Here is a 19,849-nt window from a genome sequence, read left to right as displayed (position 1 = left end):
GTAAGAATAAACTTTTCCAACATAACACGGTCATTGTAAACCTCAGAGTAGGTATAAGCAATGAGATGTCTACTTTGTGGACATTCATGGAATTAGCATTAACAAATACAAGGAATATACTCTCTATGTTTGTGCTTTGATGAACTTCACAAGGCGCACAAAACCACCCCAGTTTTCCCACTGTTTTATCACAATTACAGATGGACATTTTAAAATGGTGAAGGAAGGTAAATTACATTGTAGCAACAAGGATAGGTCAGAACTCTTGAGTTGTTTTGGGTAAATGGATCCATGGTTAGAACTTTGTAACTTTATAGTATAAAATAAGCTTAATGAATTTTTTATTTTGAGGATTAGGGAGGAGAGAATTTTAATCCAAATAAAAATTTCAGTAAAATTGTGCAATTACTATTTAAACCTCTAAGCTTGAGACACATCTTTGGGGCCCTGACTTAAATCACCATTGCTTTTGGTTAGATGTATATATTTTTATTTTTCTTGGTTTTCTTGGATTAAAGAGCTGTATAAGGCTTGATCTTTCATTATTTTCTTGGTTACTCTCTCAGGTTTCTTTTCTCAGATATTTAATGGCTGGCTTTTTTTTTTTTTTTTTGCGGTACGCGGACCTCTCACTGTTGCGGCCTCTCCCGTTGTGGAGCACAGGCTCTGGACGCGCAGGCCCAGCGGCCATGGCTCACGGGCCCAGCCGCTCCGCGGCCTGTGGGATCTTCCCGGACCGGGGCACGAACTCGTGTCCCCTGCATTGGCAGGCGGACTCTCAACCACTGCGCCACCAGGGAAGCCCTGGCTGGCTCTTTTTGTTCAGGCGTTAGTTTAAATATCACTGTCACTTTCTTTCCCTGATTCTTCCCTTGTTTTATTTTCATCACACTTTTTTTCATAACACTTAAAACTCTGTTAAATGTTTATTTCTAGTCTGTCCTCATACCCTGCCCCATGTAGGCTCCAGGAGGGCAGTGACCTTGTGCACTCTACTAAACTGCAAGTGCAAGAACAGTGCCTAACACAGAAAAGGCACTTAATAAATATTTGTTGAATAAATGAATTAATGTGTGAATGAACAGATCAGAGTCAGAGTGCAGGGAAGTTACAAATAATTGCAATGGGTGAAAATACCGGTTTCACTGTTAGTTAACTATATCTTGGATATTTCAAATGTCCGATATACATTTATAATGTGAAGTGTTTAGATTTTAGCTTAAAGACTTTAAATCTGGGAGTGATCCTCAAAAAACTAAAAATAGAACTACCATTTGATCCAGCAATTCCACTCCTGGGTGTATATCCAAAGAAAATAAAAATACTAATTCAAAAAGATACATGTACCCAAATGTTCATAGCAGTATTATTTACTGTAGCCAAGATATGGAAGCATCCTAAGTGTCCAGCAGCAGATGAATGGTTAAAGAAGATGTGGTATGTGTGTGTGTATACAGACACACACACACACACACACACACACGAGGGAATACTACTCAACCATAAAAAAGAATAAAATTTTGCCATTTGCAGCAACATGGATGGACTTGGAGGGCACTATGCTAAGTGAAATAAGTCAGACCGAGAAAGACAAGTACTGTATGTTATCACTTGTATGTGGAATCTAAAAAATAAAACAAAGGAATGAATATAACAAAACAGAAATAGACTCAGCTACAGAGAACAAGCTAGTGGTTACCAGTGGGGAAAGGGAAAGAGGGAGGGGCAAGGTAAGGGTAGGGGATTAGGAGGTACAAACTACTATGTATAAAATAAATAAGCTCCAAGGATATATTGTACAGCACAGGGTATTAAAAAAAAAAACCTGGAGTGAATAATGAAAGTACTGCCCTCTAGCAATGTCTCAAAAATCGCTGTGATTCTTTAAAATGCTTACCTCTAACAGTACACATCTAAAAATGGCAGTCAACTTATTAGCATAGCATTCAGAGATATGAAGCCTAGTGATTCCCAAGGCTGGCAAAGTCTTTATTCCTTCTCTCCTTTTTCTGATTCTTCACTACAGAAGGCTGGATAAAGTTGAACTGTGTTCCTGGTGAGTCTGGCCAGGGTTGGGCTGATGTCCTGTGGGTTAGGACAACTCATGCCAGAATCAAGAAGTAGAATATTTTTGATTTTAAAGGATAAATACGAGCTTCAAGAATAAAAATGGTAGTATATTGGGTAAAAAATGGAATAGGAATAGGAAATAAAACCAAGGCCAGTAACAGAGTAAGGTGGTCCAAGAAAATTGTGACAAGAGTCTATGTCTCATTGCTTCTGTCCACTAAACTATACGATGCATGGGGAGATTGACCCTGTGTGAAGGAACAGATTTGAGTAAGGCATAAAGGTAGATGTATTGGAAAGAACACTAAACTTGTCCTCTAGTCCTTAAGATATACAGTCTGAGGAAATGATCTAACTTGTTTGAGTATGCTTCCACATTCATAATATGCAAATATATACTTCAAAGTGTGTGTGTGCATGTGCGTGTGTGTGTGTGAAAATTAAACAAAATTAATTTCTCCTGGTACCTAGAGGATTTGTTAAGTTTGTTGAAATGTTGTGAATGCTAGATCAATATTTAAGGTCTACTCACCTTTTGAAAAGCCATAAACTTGGAATATAGCCAAGGGTATTGAGATAGCAATCTTAAGGTTATTATTATTCAAACATATATTGAGCACTAGTTTGTGTAAAGTACCTTACGAAGTGCTCATGACTCAAAGATAAAAGGAATATAATCTAATAGAGAAATTAAGGTATGTATAATGCTGTCATTAAAAAAAATGTCTTCCAGCTATAATGCTGTAAATAACTGCAATTTAAAATAGAAAGTGATTAGTACAAGAAGAGAAGATAAAAGTGCCATAAGCATTAGAAGACAAAGTGAGAATGTTCATCTGAAGCTATGTGGAAACACAGGGAAGGCAAAATGGAGAGTGGAAAGTGGATGACATTTCTTTTACAAATCAATGTGGCACAGGTATATTCTAAATGATAGTTTTATGTGCATATTTTTTCTGATCTTTCACTCTAACATTGCAAAATTTGTTTTCCTGTAGTTGTATAATGAATTAAAAATTTTTCTTTCTCTTCTTAAAAAATAATTTTTGCCATTTACAGTCTATAATGTAGCTATTAAATCTGTGATGATGTGTAAGGTGATCTACGTGAGCCCAGAGTAGTCTTGACAATAGATTAAATTGAGTGGCTTCAATTCTTCTGATAGAAAATGTGAGACTGTCACACTTGAGAACTAGTTTCTCAGCAACATAAACAGCTGGCCTTGGGAACATCTCGTTCTAAAGCAAATGCTCAAAGTATCTTGATTTAATCAAATTTACTTAGAAAGGAGTGGGGTCAAATTTTATGCAACTGTTTGATTAGTTTGACATTATTGTGAGAGGGATACTTAGTAAAAAGTAAGGCTGCAACAGACAGAGAAGTTCCAGAGGAGAGATTTTTTAAAATATAGAACATGGAAACCATTTGAAAGTAAAAGTTAGTGAAGTCATGGAAATTGTTAACCTTTGGAAGACAATTTCGAATTCTGTTCAGGAGAAAGTCATGTACAGCTCAACTACCTCTCTGGGATTTGAATTTCAACCCCTCTTACTTAGTTGCTTTCAGCTCCCCACAAATATTGTTTACTATCCAAAAATCTTCTTGGACTGAAAAAATATCACAGCCCTGATTTCCTATAATTACAGCTTGTACCATCATTTATGTGAAAAAGTTATACAAAAGTTGAATTACTTGGAGTGGGGGAGGCAAGTCTGAATTGTTGAAAAGTTCAAACATTAGAGTTAAAGAAAAGCATCAGTTTTCAAAGGCACAGAATAATTTGAATTACCTGTAAACAAAGCTTTGTTAAGGCGAGAGAAGGCCTGCTGTGTTTTGGTGAATAGATAAGATGGCATTTGAAATAACACATTAATTGTTTATATACAAATGAATGCCTGTTACATAGTGCTTGAAAACAGTTTGTTCTCTTAAGTAGGTCAACCATACCCCCATGAAACCTTGTTTACATCAGAGAGATTTAACTAACATGAGTTGCTTTCTTTACAAATATTGCAAAGGAAGCCAAAGTCAGATACCACCAATTCCAAATTAATGGAGTTTAAATTGATGAGAGGGTGTTGCCTTTTACTTATGTATTAAAGTTTATGATATTTTGCTATTCTTAATCAGTTGATAATCTGAATGTATCCACTGGTTGAAAACAATTGTAATGAATATTTGGAATACTTTACTGAAAAAAACTTCAGAAGTAATATGGATGCAAGATTCCGGATCATGGCCTCACTCCATCAACATTTAGCTTAATTCTCCCATATTTTAAAGGCATGAACACTCAGCTGTGAGATGTAATGGGCAGAGGTGCTGGAATACTCAGGTCACCACCATGTTCTGTTTTTGACATCTCTGCCCCACCTATATGCCTGAGGTTACTCAAAAGGCAAACAATGGGAGAAACAAGCCAACATTGAAGTTCCTTTACCCTCACTTCACCTCTGTGAATGACCTTAAAAATTACTCTAGGTAATGCCAGCCATGCTCTTTGCAATCTGTTTCCCTGAGGACACTTGTCACAAAACAGGTCTGCAGTGCATGCTGTCTTCCTTGGAAATTTTCCTTTGAGTTTTTTCCTTTTCTTTTCTTTTTTTCATCTTTGCCTGAATCTGATGGGATGAATCCTCATTGCCAGGCTTAGTAGAAGCCAAATTGTAATCTCTCGTCTAGTACAACACATACAATAACAATATTGTAGCTTTGAGCCAGAATTTGAACCTTCTTGATTTATTAAAAAAAAGAAAAATTGTTGACTTAAAGATGAACTAGAACTTTATTTTCAGACCAAAGAATAAAATGAAATCAATCCCTTCAGTTTTTCTTTTCTTCTTTTCTTGGGGGTGACTTCATTATTAAATAAAACCACTTTATAAGTGAAACAAAACCCATGTACAAATGACTGAAATAAACGAAACAAGATTTATCTTCTTTCTTTTTTCACCCAAGGAATTGTTTCTGAGAGATCTGAAGACTTAAACATGATTCCCTAAAATAACCAGCTAGCAGTTCTGCAAAACAGAAAGCAAAATAAATACATCTTCTTAGAAGTCAGTTATAATTTCCCTTCTGACTTTTTTTTTCTCTTTTGCTTACATGCTCCCTAACCCCTATCCTTCTCTGTCCCTGTTCCACATCCTTTGGAGCCAAAGATCTGGAAAAAAAAAAGTTGCCTGGTGAAACATCTGGTCTCCCCTTTCCTTGGCAGCTGACATTGCCACTTGAAATACTTCTCATACAGATAATTTCAGGAAACTGGTGAATTAATGCCTTAAGATGACATTGATCCATAAGAGATCCCTAATAATTGCTGCTAATAGGTCTGGTTTTGTGGTGGATTTAATATATTAGAAATAAGTTGTACCTAAATTTGAAGAGAACAGTTCAGGTTGACCTGATTTCCTTTGGTTTCTTTTCAAAGGAATGAGTAGTTTACTTCCTAGAAAGTTTATAGTTTTCTTACATTAATGGACTTTTAGGTTATACTTGGTATTTAACTATGAGCCTGTCCCTGGTGCCATGACCTTTATGGCCAATATGGACAAATTAAGCCCTTTGTTTAATTATCCTCTAGGTAAAAATTTAGAGGGACTGATGTCTTGATAGTAGAATGATCTTACTTTATGATTTCAGGTCACAATGGGTTTAGGTCTAGCAAGACCTTTTTCTGAGGCTTGTAATCTTGATGAGTTTTTCTATGTCTTCGCTGATCTATGTTTTTCTTCCTTTTGAGACCAGTGATGTCTGACCACTGGTTCACAAGATTAGGTTCTAATGCTTGCATCTAACTCCAACTCCTGATTTAGAGTTATTTCTCTGCATAAACTGGGTAACACAGTGTACCTTACTGAAGGTGGAAAAAATTGAGAAGAAATTTGCTTCTGGTCAAGCCTGTGATACTTCCTTCTCAGAGGACCTTTCAAGTAGGTTTATTTATGAGTTCAGATTTTAGATAATCAGCCTCACTAAGAGATCAAGAAGTTCAAATTTTTTTTATCCCTGCTTCAACCCTAGAAGTATCCTTTTCTCCAAAGCGTTCTGGTTCTTTTTATGGAGGATGGCATTAGAAACTGCCATCCTGGGTGCTTAGTGGTAGAGCACAGTTTTGACATTTTATTTTAGAAGCTGACCTAGAAGGACTCTGGCATGGTGGTAGTACTGAGCCACATCAGTTCATGTAACTTTTATTCCTGAATAACTTGATTCCAATGTCTATTTTGAATCTTCTAGAAAAAAATTAAAAACAATATTTAGGGAGGAAAGTGCCTCCATAGCAGGTGTGTGCCACACGTCCTTCATGACTGATGGCAGTGTGTACTTCCTTGATTGATGTAACATATCTACCTTGATAAATTCCCTCTCATCAGTTAAAACCTGTACTAAGTTATACTAATATCACTAATGAATTGTTGTCTTTTCTGTGATGAGGAGATGGTGTAGTTTTTTGCATATATATAAATAGGTGCTTTAAGTATTTCAGTAAGACATTTCAGGTTAAAAAAAATAAGTAAAGAAAGTAATGAAATAGACTTCCATCTCTCCTAACCCAGCTTAAGAAATAGGACTTTTCAGATACTTCTTCCCTGATAGAGGTAACCATGATATTAAGTTTTTATGCATGTTTTTATATTTTACTAACTTGGCATGTGTCCTTAAACAATATGTAATATTGTTTTGTATATTTAACTTTATATAAATGTTCACATACCATATACAGTTTCACCTTTTTTTTCTACTTAACTATATATTTTTGATATTTTTCCATGTTGTATTAGTTTATTCATTTTCATTGCTATAATTTAATTGTATGAAAATTGTGTGATTTTTTCATTCATTCTCTTGTTGATGATGCTCATTAAGGATGTTTCTAATTTTTTTTTATTTTTATTAATACAAGCACTGGTGTAGTGAACAACCTTGGGGAAAAAATTCTTATTTTGAATTAGCATACCAAAGGATTTCCTCATTGTTGCTGTCATTAAGCATATGTGTAATGTTGAAAATGCGTTGCTGATTTCACGATTTCTACATTATTCTGATGTAAGTAGTCTTGTGTAATGAGATCCTCGGTATTGATAATTTTTCATTCATTCAGATATGGAGATAAAATGGTGGTCAAGTCACAATCTTGACATTTAAATTTCCTACCTTATTGTAGGGTTTTTCAAGCTGCCAGTCAAAAAACATTAGTTTGCAATAAAATCTTATTAGTGGGATGCATACACATGCATGCATGCACACGTGCACACACACACATTTACACATGTACACATATGTATTTATCGTTGGTCCTCATTATTTGTGGATTTTGTATTTGTGAATTTGCTTACTCCCTAAAATTTATCTGTAACCCCAAAACCAATACTAATGCTGCGTTTGCAGTCATTTGCAGACATGCGGAGAGCATCAAAAATTTTGAATCTGCCAATGGCACATGGTCCTAACTGAGATCAAACAAGGCAGTACTCTACCTTTATAGTCTACCTTTTTGTTTCAGCTCTCATACTGTAAGAGAGCTGTAAGTATCCTTTTTGCAGTCTAGTTAGTACCATCTTTTATGCATTTTCGTTGGTGATCTCAGTGTTTCACATGGCCCCCAAGCATAGTGTTGAAGTGCTGTTTAGTGTTCCTGAGGCAAGAAGGCTGTGGTGTGCCTTATGGAGAAAATATATGTCTTCAATAAGCTCTGTCCAGGCATGAGTCATAGTGCTGTCTGCCTGAGTTCAGTGTTAATGAATCAACAATACCTGTTAAATTCGATGTCTTTTAAGACAAACATACATAAAATAAGGTTGTGTACTGATTGGTTGATGAAAATATGGTGACCAAGGGAACTTAATGTTGTATTTTCCCTGGAAACAGTGGCTTAGTGTTTGCTAATTCATTGTTCCCAGTGACATTACAGAACACTTTATAGAATCGACTATACAGTTTATAACAGAAAATATCAGACTATATTTCACATTGTGGGTAAAAGTTCTATTATGTGACATTTTGTTTCATATATATGTGTGTATATGTGAGTACATATGTCTGTGTGGTCTGAGTAATTATGTAAAACTATGCAAAAATTATGTAAAATAGATTTCTTACTCTTGCTCATGGTAGAATGTTTCAAGCCATTGATCTGTGATAATTTTGGGTGATAGAATTTAAGTTTAAGTTTTGATTGATTGTGTACATTGATGAAACTAGAGGTCCGCTAGGTTGATTTGTATAAATCATTTAATGAGAAGTATACATTGCAAAATTCTAAATAATTTTCTATAAATAATAGCTCCCTTTTCAAGAGATCCAGAAAAACTATTAAATCTATAAACAGTCTTCAATTCAACTAAATTTCTTTGGAATCTGCAGCAGCTCAGGCTGGTGTATCTTAAAGCTTCTAAATTTCTAAAGTGTCAGGGTCACACCAGGATTTCACTGCAGGTCTGTAGTGCTCCAAGTCAAAGGGACATATAGTACTCCTGGGAGGAACTAGAAAGAGTCTTTCCACTTGATTTCTTATGCATGAATACAACCCTGGAAAAGCACAATCAAAGAAAAGAGAATGGGAAGATTATATGAGCTCCTTGAAAATGGTCTACTTGATGCTGATGATTGGCGGTGCTCTGGTGAGGTTGTTAGTGAGTGTTTGGAGCATATCAAATGTATTCATTTCAACACTTGGAGTCAATAAAACTTAAATTATGTAAACATTCTTTGGATCTTATCATTGAATCTCAGGTTTCCTTACTATCTCCTCTTTAATATTCAATACTAATAGCCATTAAAAGAGGGTTTGTTGTAAACCACTGCAACAGACAGTCTAATGTTTTTAGATTGCCCTAATAAAGACTGAAAAATAATCTCTAAAACTGGCACTGTGGATGTAATGTAAACAGACATGACTTGAAATTTGTATGTGATCAGTTGCATCCTCTTACATCACCTAGACCTGCTTTATTCATAATGTGTTTCAGCCCATCAGAAAAGCAATGCCAAAATATTAACAATGCAAGCTTTTGAAGGCTTGCTTCACTGTATTACACTGTATCATCTTTTGCTTAATCTTTAAAGTTTAGTTTTTATGTTTCTTCTTAGGTAGAAAATTCTTTCCCTGAGGGGATGTCATTCACACCATCAGTGAGTAGGTACTAAGGGATGCAGTAGACTCTAAATTATATTTAGCCAGTTTTATTGCCCTTTCTGCTGGAATTCCTGCACCTTGTCTGGTCTCAATTGGTCCTTGATGAAATTTGGCTCTTAATTGGTCTCCACTAAGATGGGGAACAGTCCATTTTAGTGCTATTTTAACATTAGGTTGTAGTCCACAGAGTCGCAATCTAGTAAAAACCAACTAAGCTTCTCTTAAAGCCAATTTCCTCACTGGAAGGTTTCAAGTGATTTCCATAGACTTATACTTGGGTCCACCAAGTTCTTTTGGGAGATAAACCTTTCTGAGTCAGTGGCTCTTGTTAAAGGTTGTATATTTCAAGCAGGTGCCTCTCAATCTAAAGAACTGTGGCTAGAGTAAAGAATGATTTTGAAATTTCCATTTTTAACTCTTCCTGTCTGGCTGCCTTAGTTACCAGATAGCTTAAATTTATTGCTGTGTCACTGTTGTGCATTGACTCAGCTACACTCTGACCTTAGATTTACCTCAAAGCACTCAAGCCAAAGGAAGTAGTTAAGTAGGAGCTAGAGCAAACAAATAGACCCACATGCCTTATATGTTTACTATAATCACCTGCTTAAATGGAGGCACTGGTAATGCAACTAAGAATTCTTTCTGCATTAATAAAAGAGAGATTTCTGATGATATATAATAGCAAAAATAATGCTGGCTAGGAACAGTGGCTGCCTCAGGCAAACTGGGTATCGGGAGTAAAGGGGGAGGGAGGAAGGGGGAGACATATTTCACTGAACACACTTTTGAACTTTGTGCAATGTTTGTGTATTATCTATTCAAAAATAAAAAATACAAAAGAGGTAGCTACAAATAAAGACAAAGAGAAGGGAGAGGACAAAGTAATTCTGCCTAATTACTTTGACTTAAAAAGGAAGCATGGGCATACTGGTTTTAGGAGAAATTTTTTTTTGTTGTTATTGTGGTTTGGCTTCTGACGTGTTTGCAGCTTTTCAGAACTTAAGGTAAACGTCTGGGTGGATACTTGCATGAACTTTTCTGCAGATACAATTTAAGGCAAGAACTTGGCTTTTGCTCACATGCGATATCAAGCATGTGCCATTTTGGATCTCAGGTTTCAGTGGACATTTATCATAGAACCAAAGAGTAAAGGGGGATGCTAAAGACCATCATTTAGAATTAATATATATCTTTCTTCCCCTTTACAAATAAGAAAGCTGATGCTGAGGAGCCACACCAAGAGACATTCAAGGTTACAGAGGCCTTCAAGAGCTGGGTATGATGCCGTGTCAGGGGCTCTTTCCCCTATATAGTTGTACCTGGTGACTTACTTGAATAGAGGATAGTTGGTGAATGCAAGCATACTTAAAGGCAGAATTTGTTGTCAGTGTTGGGGAAGCCCAAAGACTGTTTGTGATAAAGTGTTTTAAGTTGATAAAAGAAGTCATAATGAAGGTAATGGGACAATGTAAAATGCAGTTCAACTTCATTTTATCACTGGGGTGGAAATTTATACGGGAATGGACAGATTTTATGCAGTCATGAACATCCTTATAGTCTTGCACCCAGTGTGAGAATTACTAATCTTGCTTTCTTTGTCCATGTGTGTTTGCTTTTGTTCCCCCAGGAAAGTGGGAATAGAAACAGCAAGACCTTTCTAGGAGTGCAGGCTAGATGGCTTGCTCTTCCAAGACCTCCAAGGAGCAGGATATTGGGGAAATCCTATATTAGAATGGAATTTTAGGTGATTAAAATTCAAAAGATCTTGTGAGGGTGGATCAAGAAGCATGTGAGAGAAGGCAATTGTGTTGATTGTAGATACCAGTTCTTAAGATAGGAATCTTAACCGCAAGGGGAGTGGGCCACTCTAAGAGGGACTTTCACTATTGGAGCTGTTTTAGATTGTGCTGAAGGAAGGGGTTGTGGTCTGGACCAGAAGTGACTTGACTTGTCTATTTTTACCTGTATTTTGCAAGGACCTCTGAAGTCATCTTCCTGACCCTGTGCTCTTGTCACTGCAACCCATCTGGAAGTTAGCTGTGCTCACCAATGTGCCACCAACGTGCAACCCATCTGCAAGTGGCTGCTAGAATACACTTTAAGAAATGCATTTCTGCTCTAGTCAGTATTACTTAAAGTCCTATAATGGCTCCTCATTGCTTTCGGTATAAAGCTAAAATTCCTTGATGAGACTTGAAAGGTCTTCACAAGTCAAGCCCTGTCAGCATCCCAGCCCCATTGTCCTCCATTCGCCAGCAAGCCTGTAAGTCCAGCTTCTCTGAACTGCTTGCAATGCTGGGACATACCGTGGTCTATCACGTCTCTGCAATTGTAAGATGCCTCCCCTTCCTTTTTTCTTTTTTTTTTTTTGCGGTACGCGGGCGTCTCACTGCCGTGGCCTTTCCCGTTGCGGAGCACAGGCTCCGGACGCGCAGGCTCAGCGGCCATGGCTCATGGGTCTAGCCACTCCGCTGCGTGTGGGATCTTCCTGACCGGGGCACGAACCCGTGTCCCCTGCATTGGCAGGCGGACTCTCAACCACTGTGCCACCAGGGAAGCCCCCTTTTTTTTTTTTTTTACAACCCATTTCTTACTTGTGTTTGGTGTTTCAGTTCAAGCACCATTTCATCTATTATTTATTCATCAAGCATTATTGTCACTGGGGATTTAAAGATGAGTAAAACATGGTCCCTGCTCTGGAGGAGCTTTCAGTCTGTGGGTGATAGATATTTAAACAAATGAGCTAGTTACAGACCTATGGACAGGTCACAGTAAGGTATGCAAGAGGAACAGAAGTATTCTTTGTTCCCTCCATGATGCCAAAGGCCCCCCACTAGTACTCTCATAGTCGTTAAGCCACTAAACCTGCATACACACATATCATTTGAATCCTAATCATTGGCTCATTTTCTTTTCGAATGGGAACTACCTCAATGATTTCTAAATCTTCAGCCCCTGCTACATTATTGGCTTGTGGTAGGTACCTCAAGAATGTTTTCTTCCTAAGTGAATAAGTGTAGGAGTGATTACACCCACAGGAAGTGTTGGAACTCTGTGTAATCCAACCAGTGGTAGGGAGCTGGACCAAAAAAGGTCATGGAGAATCAGGCCCAGAATCTGTGGCATAGCAGGCCAAATCTACCCATAAGCTCAATTTATGAGGGACAAAAATTCAGGGGTCTGCAGAGGAAGCCATTCTGCAGAGAATAGAGCAGATGTCAGAAAGAAGTAGAAACAAGAAACCCTACAGGCAGGAAAGAAGGGGAGGGAGAGAGGTGCTGGTTGTCTCTGAAGAGTCAGGAGAGCCAGTCCCATCCAACCCAGCTGAACTTCATTTCTGGGAGAGCTCCATGTGCCTAACAAGATGCCATGTTTCCCCTCCCTCACACCTTCCCTACTCTTTTATTTATTTGATTTTTAGGGAGCTTAATTAAACTTTTGTTCCATGCGACCCCAAGGCATTTGACTACATGTTATTAATACATTGAGATTTTTAGAACAGCATAGCAATAATCAACACATAATTCATGAACTTGTGAGGATACTTTTCCTTCAATCACCTGTCACATATTTACATTTAAAACACATTTCTGGATAAATTAAACAATTTTGAAGAGTTTGTTAGTCTTGTTATTTGAAAATGAGAATGACCTAGACTACTATGGCCGAGATAAGGAACAAAATGAATCAATTATTTGCATGGTAAATGGCAATATAACCCAAGAACGTTTGGAAAGACTTTGAGTGTAAGCCATAAGAATAAAGTGACCTATTATAATAACAAGGTCAGATGTATAGGGATATTAGTAAAACCAAGAAATTACTGCTATTTTTGAAGAAAGAAAATAAATTTTGACTGATTATCTTGGAATTCAGGTTTAGAATAAACATAAATTCATCAGTTATGTCAAACTTTTCTAATTATTCCAAACTAAAATAATTTGAAGGTATTTTAAAAGCTTCCAAATTTGTATAAGTATATACAAGAAAAAGAAATCTGTGTTTCCTTATTTTAGGAAACATATAACCTACATGCTATGCTTAATTGCAGAAACTTTTCATATCCTATGTTCTGGTACATCTATCCTTTTAAGAAGGAATCAGAGGCTTGAAGAATGAATAGAGCATGTTTCCCACTCTTGTGGCTATGTTGATGAACCTCTCACAATTTGTATTTGACTGGGTCAGATTTGAACTCCCTACCATACAAAGCAGACAGGAAAGCCTCATATATGTTGGACACTAGGCTAGTCCCAGGGACAGTAGATCTTTGTTGTCCCTTCTAGGTCCAAGACCTGACTTGGAATTTTCAAGCAGTGCACAATCTTAACATTCAGGGCAGTAAAAATAGCTGTGACTAATTTGATTATATGTAGGATATTAATGATTACAAACATTTATTAATAATATATGCTTCATGCTAGTAATTAATATTTAAGGAAGTAGTTTATATATCCCTACTTACAGAGGAAGAAAACCAAGGCCCATGTAAAGCAATTATACTCCAATAAAGATGTTAAAAAAAAAAGAAAAAAGATGCTCAGCTTGAGAAAAATTTAAAAAAAAGAAAAAAGAAAGAAAACCAAGGCCCAAAAAGAATCTTAGAGTTGGACTTTTAAATCTTATTTTTTGGATTTCAGTTAGTCTATTGATTATTTACGCAGTGCTTCCAAACTGATGTGCTTAAAATCAATTTCAAATTCTAACACTTCGGTTGAAATTCACCTTGAAAACTATGGTATACTGTTGGAGGAAGGCTGTTGGTATGCTGTTGGATGAGATCTGAAGGAGAAAGGTGGCAGTGGTGTGCGAGGTCTGGGAAGAGAGTGTGCCATTGACCAGCACTTCCTCCTTTCTTGGTCCTCCACACTCCTTTGGTGACAGATGGCCCCAGTGAAGGTCTGCATTCTCAAACATCCATTGGTTTTGGCTTGAAGATTCTCTTTTCCACAAAGCTTGTTGAATTTTTCTTGCCCAGTCATAGAAAGAGAGGTGTATTATATGTTCTTTTTATTTTTCCCAGAAGAAACTAATAATTCATGTAGTGTGCAAGCCTTCAACCAAGAGTTACATCATTTAAAAGGGAGGGATACCATATATTCACATTGAGCTTTCTTCTGTGATCTAAATCACATTCTGTCCGTATTGACTTTCATATGAATGCTCAAGTTAAGGAAAGGAAGAAGGCTGAAAATGTCCTAGCACTTTTGCAAAAATAACGCAAATTAACTGTTAAAAAAAAAAAGAGACAGACATCATTTGAACATTTGATATTATAGAGTTATTGTTAATTGTTTTAGTTGGCATAATGATATTGGCTATTTTAAAAGTGTAATTATTAGATAGAGATGCTGGAATGTTTGTAGATGACATAATATGATATTTGAGATTTGCTTTGAAATAATGTGGAAGGGAGAAGTAGATGGGGGTATGGGTGAACTAAGATTTAACCATTGATTGATACTTGTTGAATCTGAGTCCTGGGTATATAGGAGTTCATTATTAATTCTGCCTACTTTTGTTAGCATTTAAAACTTTTTGTAATAAAAAGCTAAAAAATATGGGCTTCCCTGGAGGCGCAGTGGTTGAGAGTCCGCCTGCCGATGCAGGGGACACGGGTTCGTGCCCCGGTCCGCGAAGATCCCACATGCCGCGGAGCGGCTGGGCCCGTGAGCCATGGCAGCTGAGCCTGCGCGTCTGGAGCCTGTTCTCCGCAACGGGAGAGGCCACAACAGTGAGAGGCCCGCGCACCGCAAAAAAAAAAAAAATAATAAAAAAAAAAGCTAAAAAATAAAGTCAGAGTTTTAAAATGCTCTATAGGTAACATGCGATTTCCTTCTCCCTGCTGTCAAGTCAGGTCTCGGACCCAGTAAATGTAGGGTTGAATAGAGAGAAGAACAAGACTAGGCTGGTTACTGGAGGGTTTAATTGTTTCTGTGTTTTTTGTGTGTGTAGCCATGTGTTTAGTCACGTGTATATAGATCATTGATTAAGTGAAAAATTTTAAATACATATCACAGCTTAATTGTGCTTATTAAGATTAACATACTGTTTTTAGATTAATGTATTGAATTACTCACGCTTCTTGTTCCTTTTGTAGTTATGTGCAACTGTATAATAGCACTTGAGATGTGGAAATATCTTTAGTTCATGTATTTATTAGCTGTTCATCAGCAAATTTGCAGGTGAACATTACTTTTGCTTAATCACTGAAAAGAAGTTTTAAGAAAGACTGACTAATTTTCCTAACATTCACTGAGTTAGTAGGATAAGCAGAAAATGAAACACTGTTAGTGATATTTTTAGTTTTCAGTTTACTAATCTTCATGTTATCCTAACATTCTCATGAGTTTTAGTCACAATTTTTGTTTTTTACTATAACAAAATCAAATACTTTAAAACTTAGGCATCATGGAACAAGTTCAGATAATGAAGGGCCAGCTGGATTTTGGCACCATTCCTTGCATATTTGTCATCAAGAGTCAAAAGTAATAAGGAAGAAATTAGGCAGATAAAAGCAGTTTGGTTTCGCAGGAACGGAATTGACGTACAGTCAGTGCTGTGGAATTCAGAATTCTGCCACTACAACTACCATTACCATCCTTTCTAATCAGTTTCAGCAGATACGTTGGGTTGAATTAACATCCGGAAATCCTCTACTACAATGAAACTCAACATTTCTGCTTAAGTCTACAATGTTTAGTCATAGCTCATGTTTATTCTTTTTACGTTCTGAAACTATTATACATGGCCTGTCATTGAATTACTTTCAATTAGTGTTCTCTTGTTGAGTTTTGCCAGGAAGGCTGCCCAATCTTTTGACCAACTTAATATGGAGTTAGGAGGCATTTTGGAGAGAGTGCTGTACTTCTTTTTATAACAGTGTTTTTCAAAGGCAAAGTTTTAACCCAAATTCTCTTTGCCTGCCTCTCTGATTTCACTGACTTTAGTAAAAGATGATACTTTTTAAAAAGATAATTTATCTGTTATGTTTAACCACCAAATTTTAGATTTTAGATTTTAGTTGGAGTAACTATTACTTCTCCCAATTTCTTAGACTTGATTAAGCAGAGCACATTTTATAGCTATTTATGTGGACTTGGAGGGAGTTCACAATTTCTGTTAAGGGAGAGTTAGTTACTACTTTGCCTAGAATAGATGTGGAACATGTATAGTACATTTGAGATGTCCGTGGGCTAGAATGAGGAGCCCCCAAATAGGTGGCAGAGTTGAAAGCTGTTATCTTCCTACATATATATTTCTCTCTGTTTGTGCCTAATTCACCCTTTCAGCACCAAGTTGACAAAAGATTCCATAGGGATAGTCTTTTTTGATATCAGTGGGTGGAGTTATGGGCAACAGACAAACAGAGATGGAGGCAACAAACAAAATCCAAGGATTATTTGCTTGTTTGCTTGTGATAACTTTTAAGTGGTCTTGAAGATATGATACCAGTTTCTGTACCATGGAAAACTATGCAGTTGTTCTAGTCAGTTTGCTGGTGACAACATTCCAAAAGTTATGGACAAGTTGCACTTCTGTGCCTTTTCCTGAATCCAGATGATTGGTTTCGAAATTGGGGAGTTTCTGCCATCTTCAATGAAAGTGGCTAAGGAAAAAGGAAAAGTATTATAATAATGGCACACCGCAGTCACATTATTCTTCTCTGGCCACTGAAGAGCACGTTATAATAATGGAGGTATTAATTCCTGCTTGTCACACCATGAAACAAAGATACAATAATGATCAGCGTTCTAAATTTCACTCTGGTAAGTAAATTATTCTGCAAGCATTAACCCTTAAAGAAGCACAGAAGGGATAAAAGCAAGAACAGGGAAATTTTCACAGTGTACCTAAGGTCATGTAGACAACTGCTTGAATTTAATTATCCTCCATTTGCCCTGTAATAGACTGAGACCCTCATTTGTGTGTCAGTTGGAACCACCAAGTAACAGTTTCTCTGTAGCATGGAGCCAGTGACAGAGTGACCAGTAGTTTTTAGTGGTGATGTTACTATTAGAAGTCAGATCCCACCACAAAAATATACTCCAGTAAGATATCAGTAGGAAAATAAATCCAAGAACTGTTCTTTTCCAAAGTTGTTCTCTTAGAATTAGTTGGGTCTTTTTGACGTGAAAGGATCAATATATTTTAGGAAATGCCTAACTTTCTATTGAATAATTCATTTGATGCATGATAAAGTTGGTTCAGAAAAGTCTGGGGTTGCCATCTATATAGCTTTCACCCAAATGATGAGGAATGAAACAGAATAACCACTGCCCTAGGTGCCCAAACACATAAGTTATTCACGGGAGTTCTCAGCAGTCACCATGGAAAATAAAAAAACAAAACCCCAAAACCACTTTTTGCACAATTCTTGACCAAGCATTGAAAAGTATGATATGAAATGCTTATGAAACACCTTACAGACACATATTAACATTCTTATTAATATTAACCTGATCTTGGCTCAATAAACTTGTGCCACAAAGAAATATGACATCTGTGGAACATATAAACTCAGTAGTTGGGTCGCAAAAATACTAAACAGAGACCTAAAGTCACTTGGAAGTGTTTACTTTTATTTAAAAACAGTATTCTCAAGTGCCTCTCTGATTTCTGGTTTCATCCAGGACAAGAATGAAAATACTGAAATGTGGCAGGATTTCTAACAGAATGAAAGCCAAGAAACACTGAAAACACAGTCTTGAGATTTCCGGTTTAATTTCCAGGACAAAGAGATTCATTGTCAGTTTATAGCATCTCTGCTACATAGATACCTGGATCAACAAAAGCTATTTGACCTCTCTGGGGTCACCCGATGCCCTATTTTAGCTCTGATTTTGCACTGCTCTTCCCAATAGTGTTCTGGGATGAGGCCAGCCTCTCTTTACCACAGTGGCTCCTAAGCATTCCCAGAGGAAGAAATGGAAAATATTTGGGATTTTTCTTCTATACTTTCACATTAGTTTATTCTCAGAGCACTTATCACTTGTGTTTTGAGCCACATGTTGGGTAAAGAAATATGGAAGAAACGTTTAACTACTTTTTTCCCTAAAGAGCGTTATCGTATTTTTGTTACTATAGTGTTTTGTTTTGCTTTGACACGTGGCTTCTGTAAAAATTTCAGTCAGTCTTACTCTTTGAATTTAAGTACCCAATTCAAGGGAATAAAAACAAACACCAAAGCATGACTTTTTCGTATTATGAATGTAGTTGCTTTCCATGTCAGTCTTTTTATGATATTATTCAACTCATTAGCTTATATCTATTATATGTAACACAAAAGAATGTATCAATTTTGCAAATTTGTGACAGAATTCGTCAGTACTCTGGGTTTCACTTAGCACTATTTTTCACAAATGCCATTTCCTTTTCTTGCAACCTTACTTCATTCTTATGCTTGAGTGTGGGAATAAGTTAAGAAAGGCAAGCTTTTAACAGCTAGTCCTTTCATATCACCTTGGCATAGACAATTACATGAAATAAGGCAAAGAAGGAACTGCAGAGGGAAACAGAGGTTATTAAATTTGGTTAAGGGATGGCAACATGTTCTCTGCTGTCCTGATTTGTTTTGGGCCAGAATGCACTGAACAGATGTTATTGATTTATTGCTAAAAGTTGTTTCTGGCTATGTTCTGACATATCACTGTATCTTACGATACTTCGCTGTATCTTTCATACCCATTTATTTTTTAACATTCCCATAGCCACCACCCTGTGTCAACTTTTCGCACCTTACACTTTAAAAATCAGTTATAGCCTCCTAACTAGAAATTGCAAGCTCAGGTGACTGTCCACAAGAACAGAAGGATTAAGCTGGGAACAAGCTGACCTGAGAGAGGCTGGGCTCAGCAGGTAAAACCCCTTTTGGGATCAACTTACTGTCCATTGGACTTCCAGCTGGACCACCACTTCTGAGTGGCTCTATACCCATTGTATTTTACTGCCTGCACCACTGCCTCCCACCAGATTCCTCCAGTGATTCAGCCACTAAACTGAAAGCTCCTGGTTTTCCTCCAGTTTGGCAGATAGGAATGACTGTTCTTTCATGTTCCACCCTGGCCTCTGTCCCTGGTTTTCGCTCTTCATTTATATTTCCCAGTCTCCTTCAGCTCTGCATCTGCTTGAAACAACCAGCACTTTACAACATGGGACTTCAGTTTTCCATGACAATTAACAGTGAAAATTATGGCAGAATACGGTTCCTCTTGATACTCAGGTATCAGCCACCAAGGGAACTGTTCTGGTAATTTGTCTTCTCTGTACAATGCTTGTTCTCTTTTCAGAGATATTCACCAGTTATGTTTTGATAAATGCAATTTGGTCTCTCTGTTGGAAGGGAAGATGAATTGTACTAAAGAATAGTTTTTTATCTGGTGAATTATCAGAATGGATGAGGGGGTTTCTAGATTAGAAGAATCTGCCAGGTTACATGACATCTTTTAGTGCACTGGCTTTTTATGTTCTGGCACACTTTAAAGAGACAAAGTCAGCTCATAACACATCAGTACTCTATTGCCATTCATTCCATGGCCTTGCCTCCTTTATTTTTGGGTTTTCTGACTGATCACTGAAGGAAGCATGTTGTACAGTAAGTGATACCTTGATCTTTGGCTCTTTGGCTAGCTCTTCTCTTTT

The sequence above is a fragment of the Globicephala melas genome, chromosome 3, assembly GCF_963455315.2.
Source record: "Globicephala melas chromosome 3, mGloMel1.2, whole genome shotgun sequence".
NCBI lineage: Eukaryota > Metazoa > Chordata > Mammalia > Artiodactyla > Delphinidae > Globicephala > Globicephala melas.
This window is presented reverse-complemented; position numbering follows the sequence as displayed.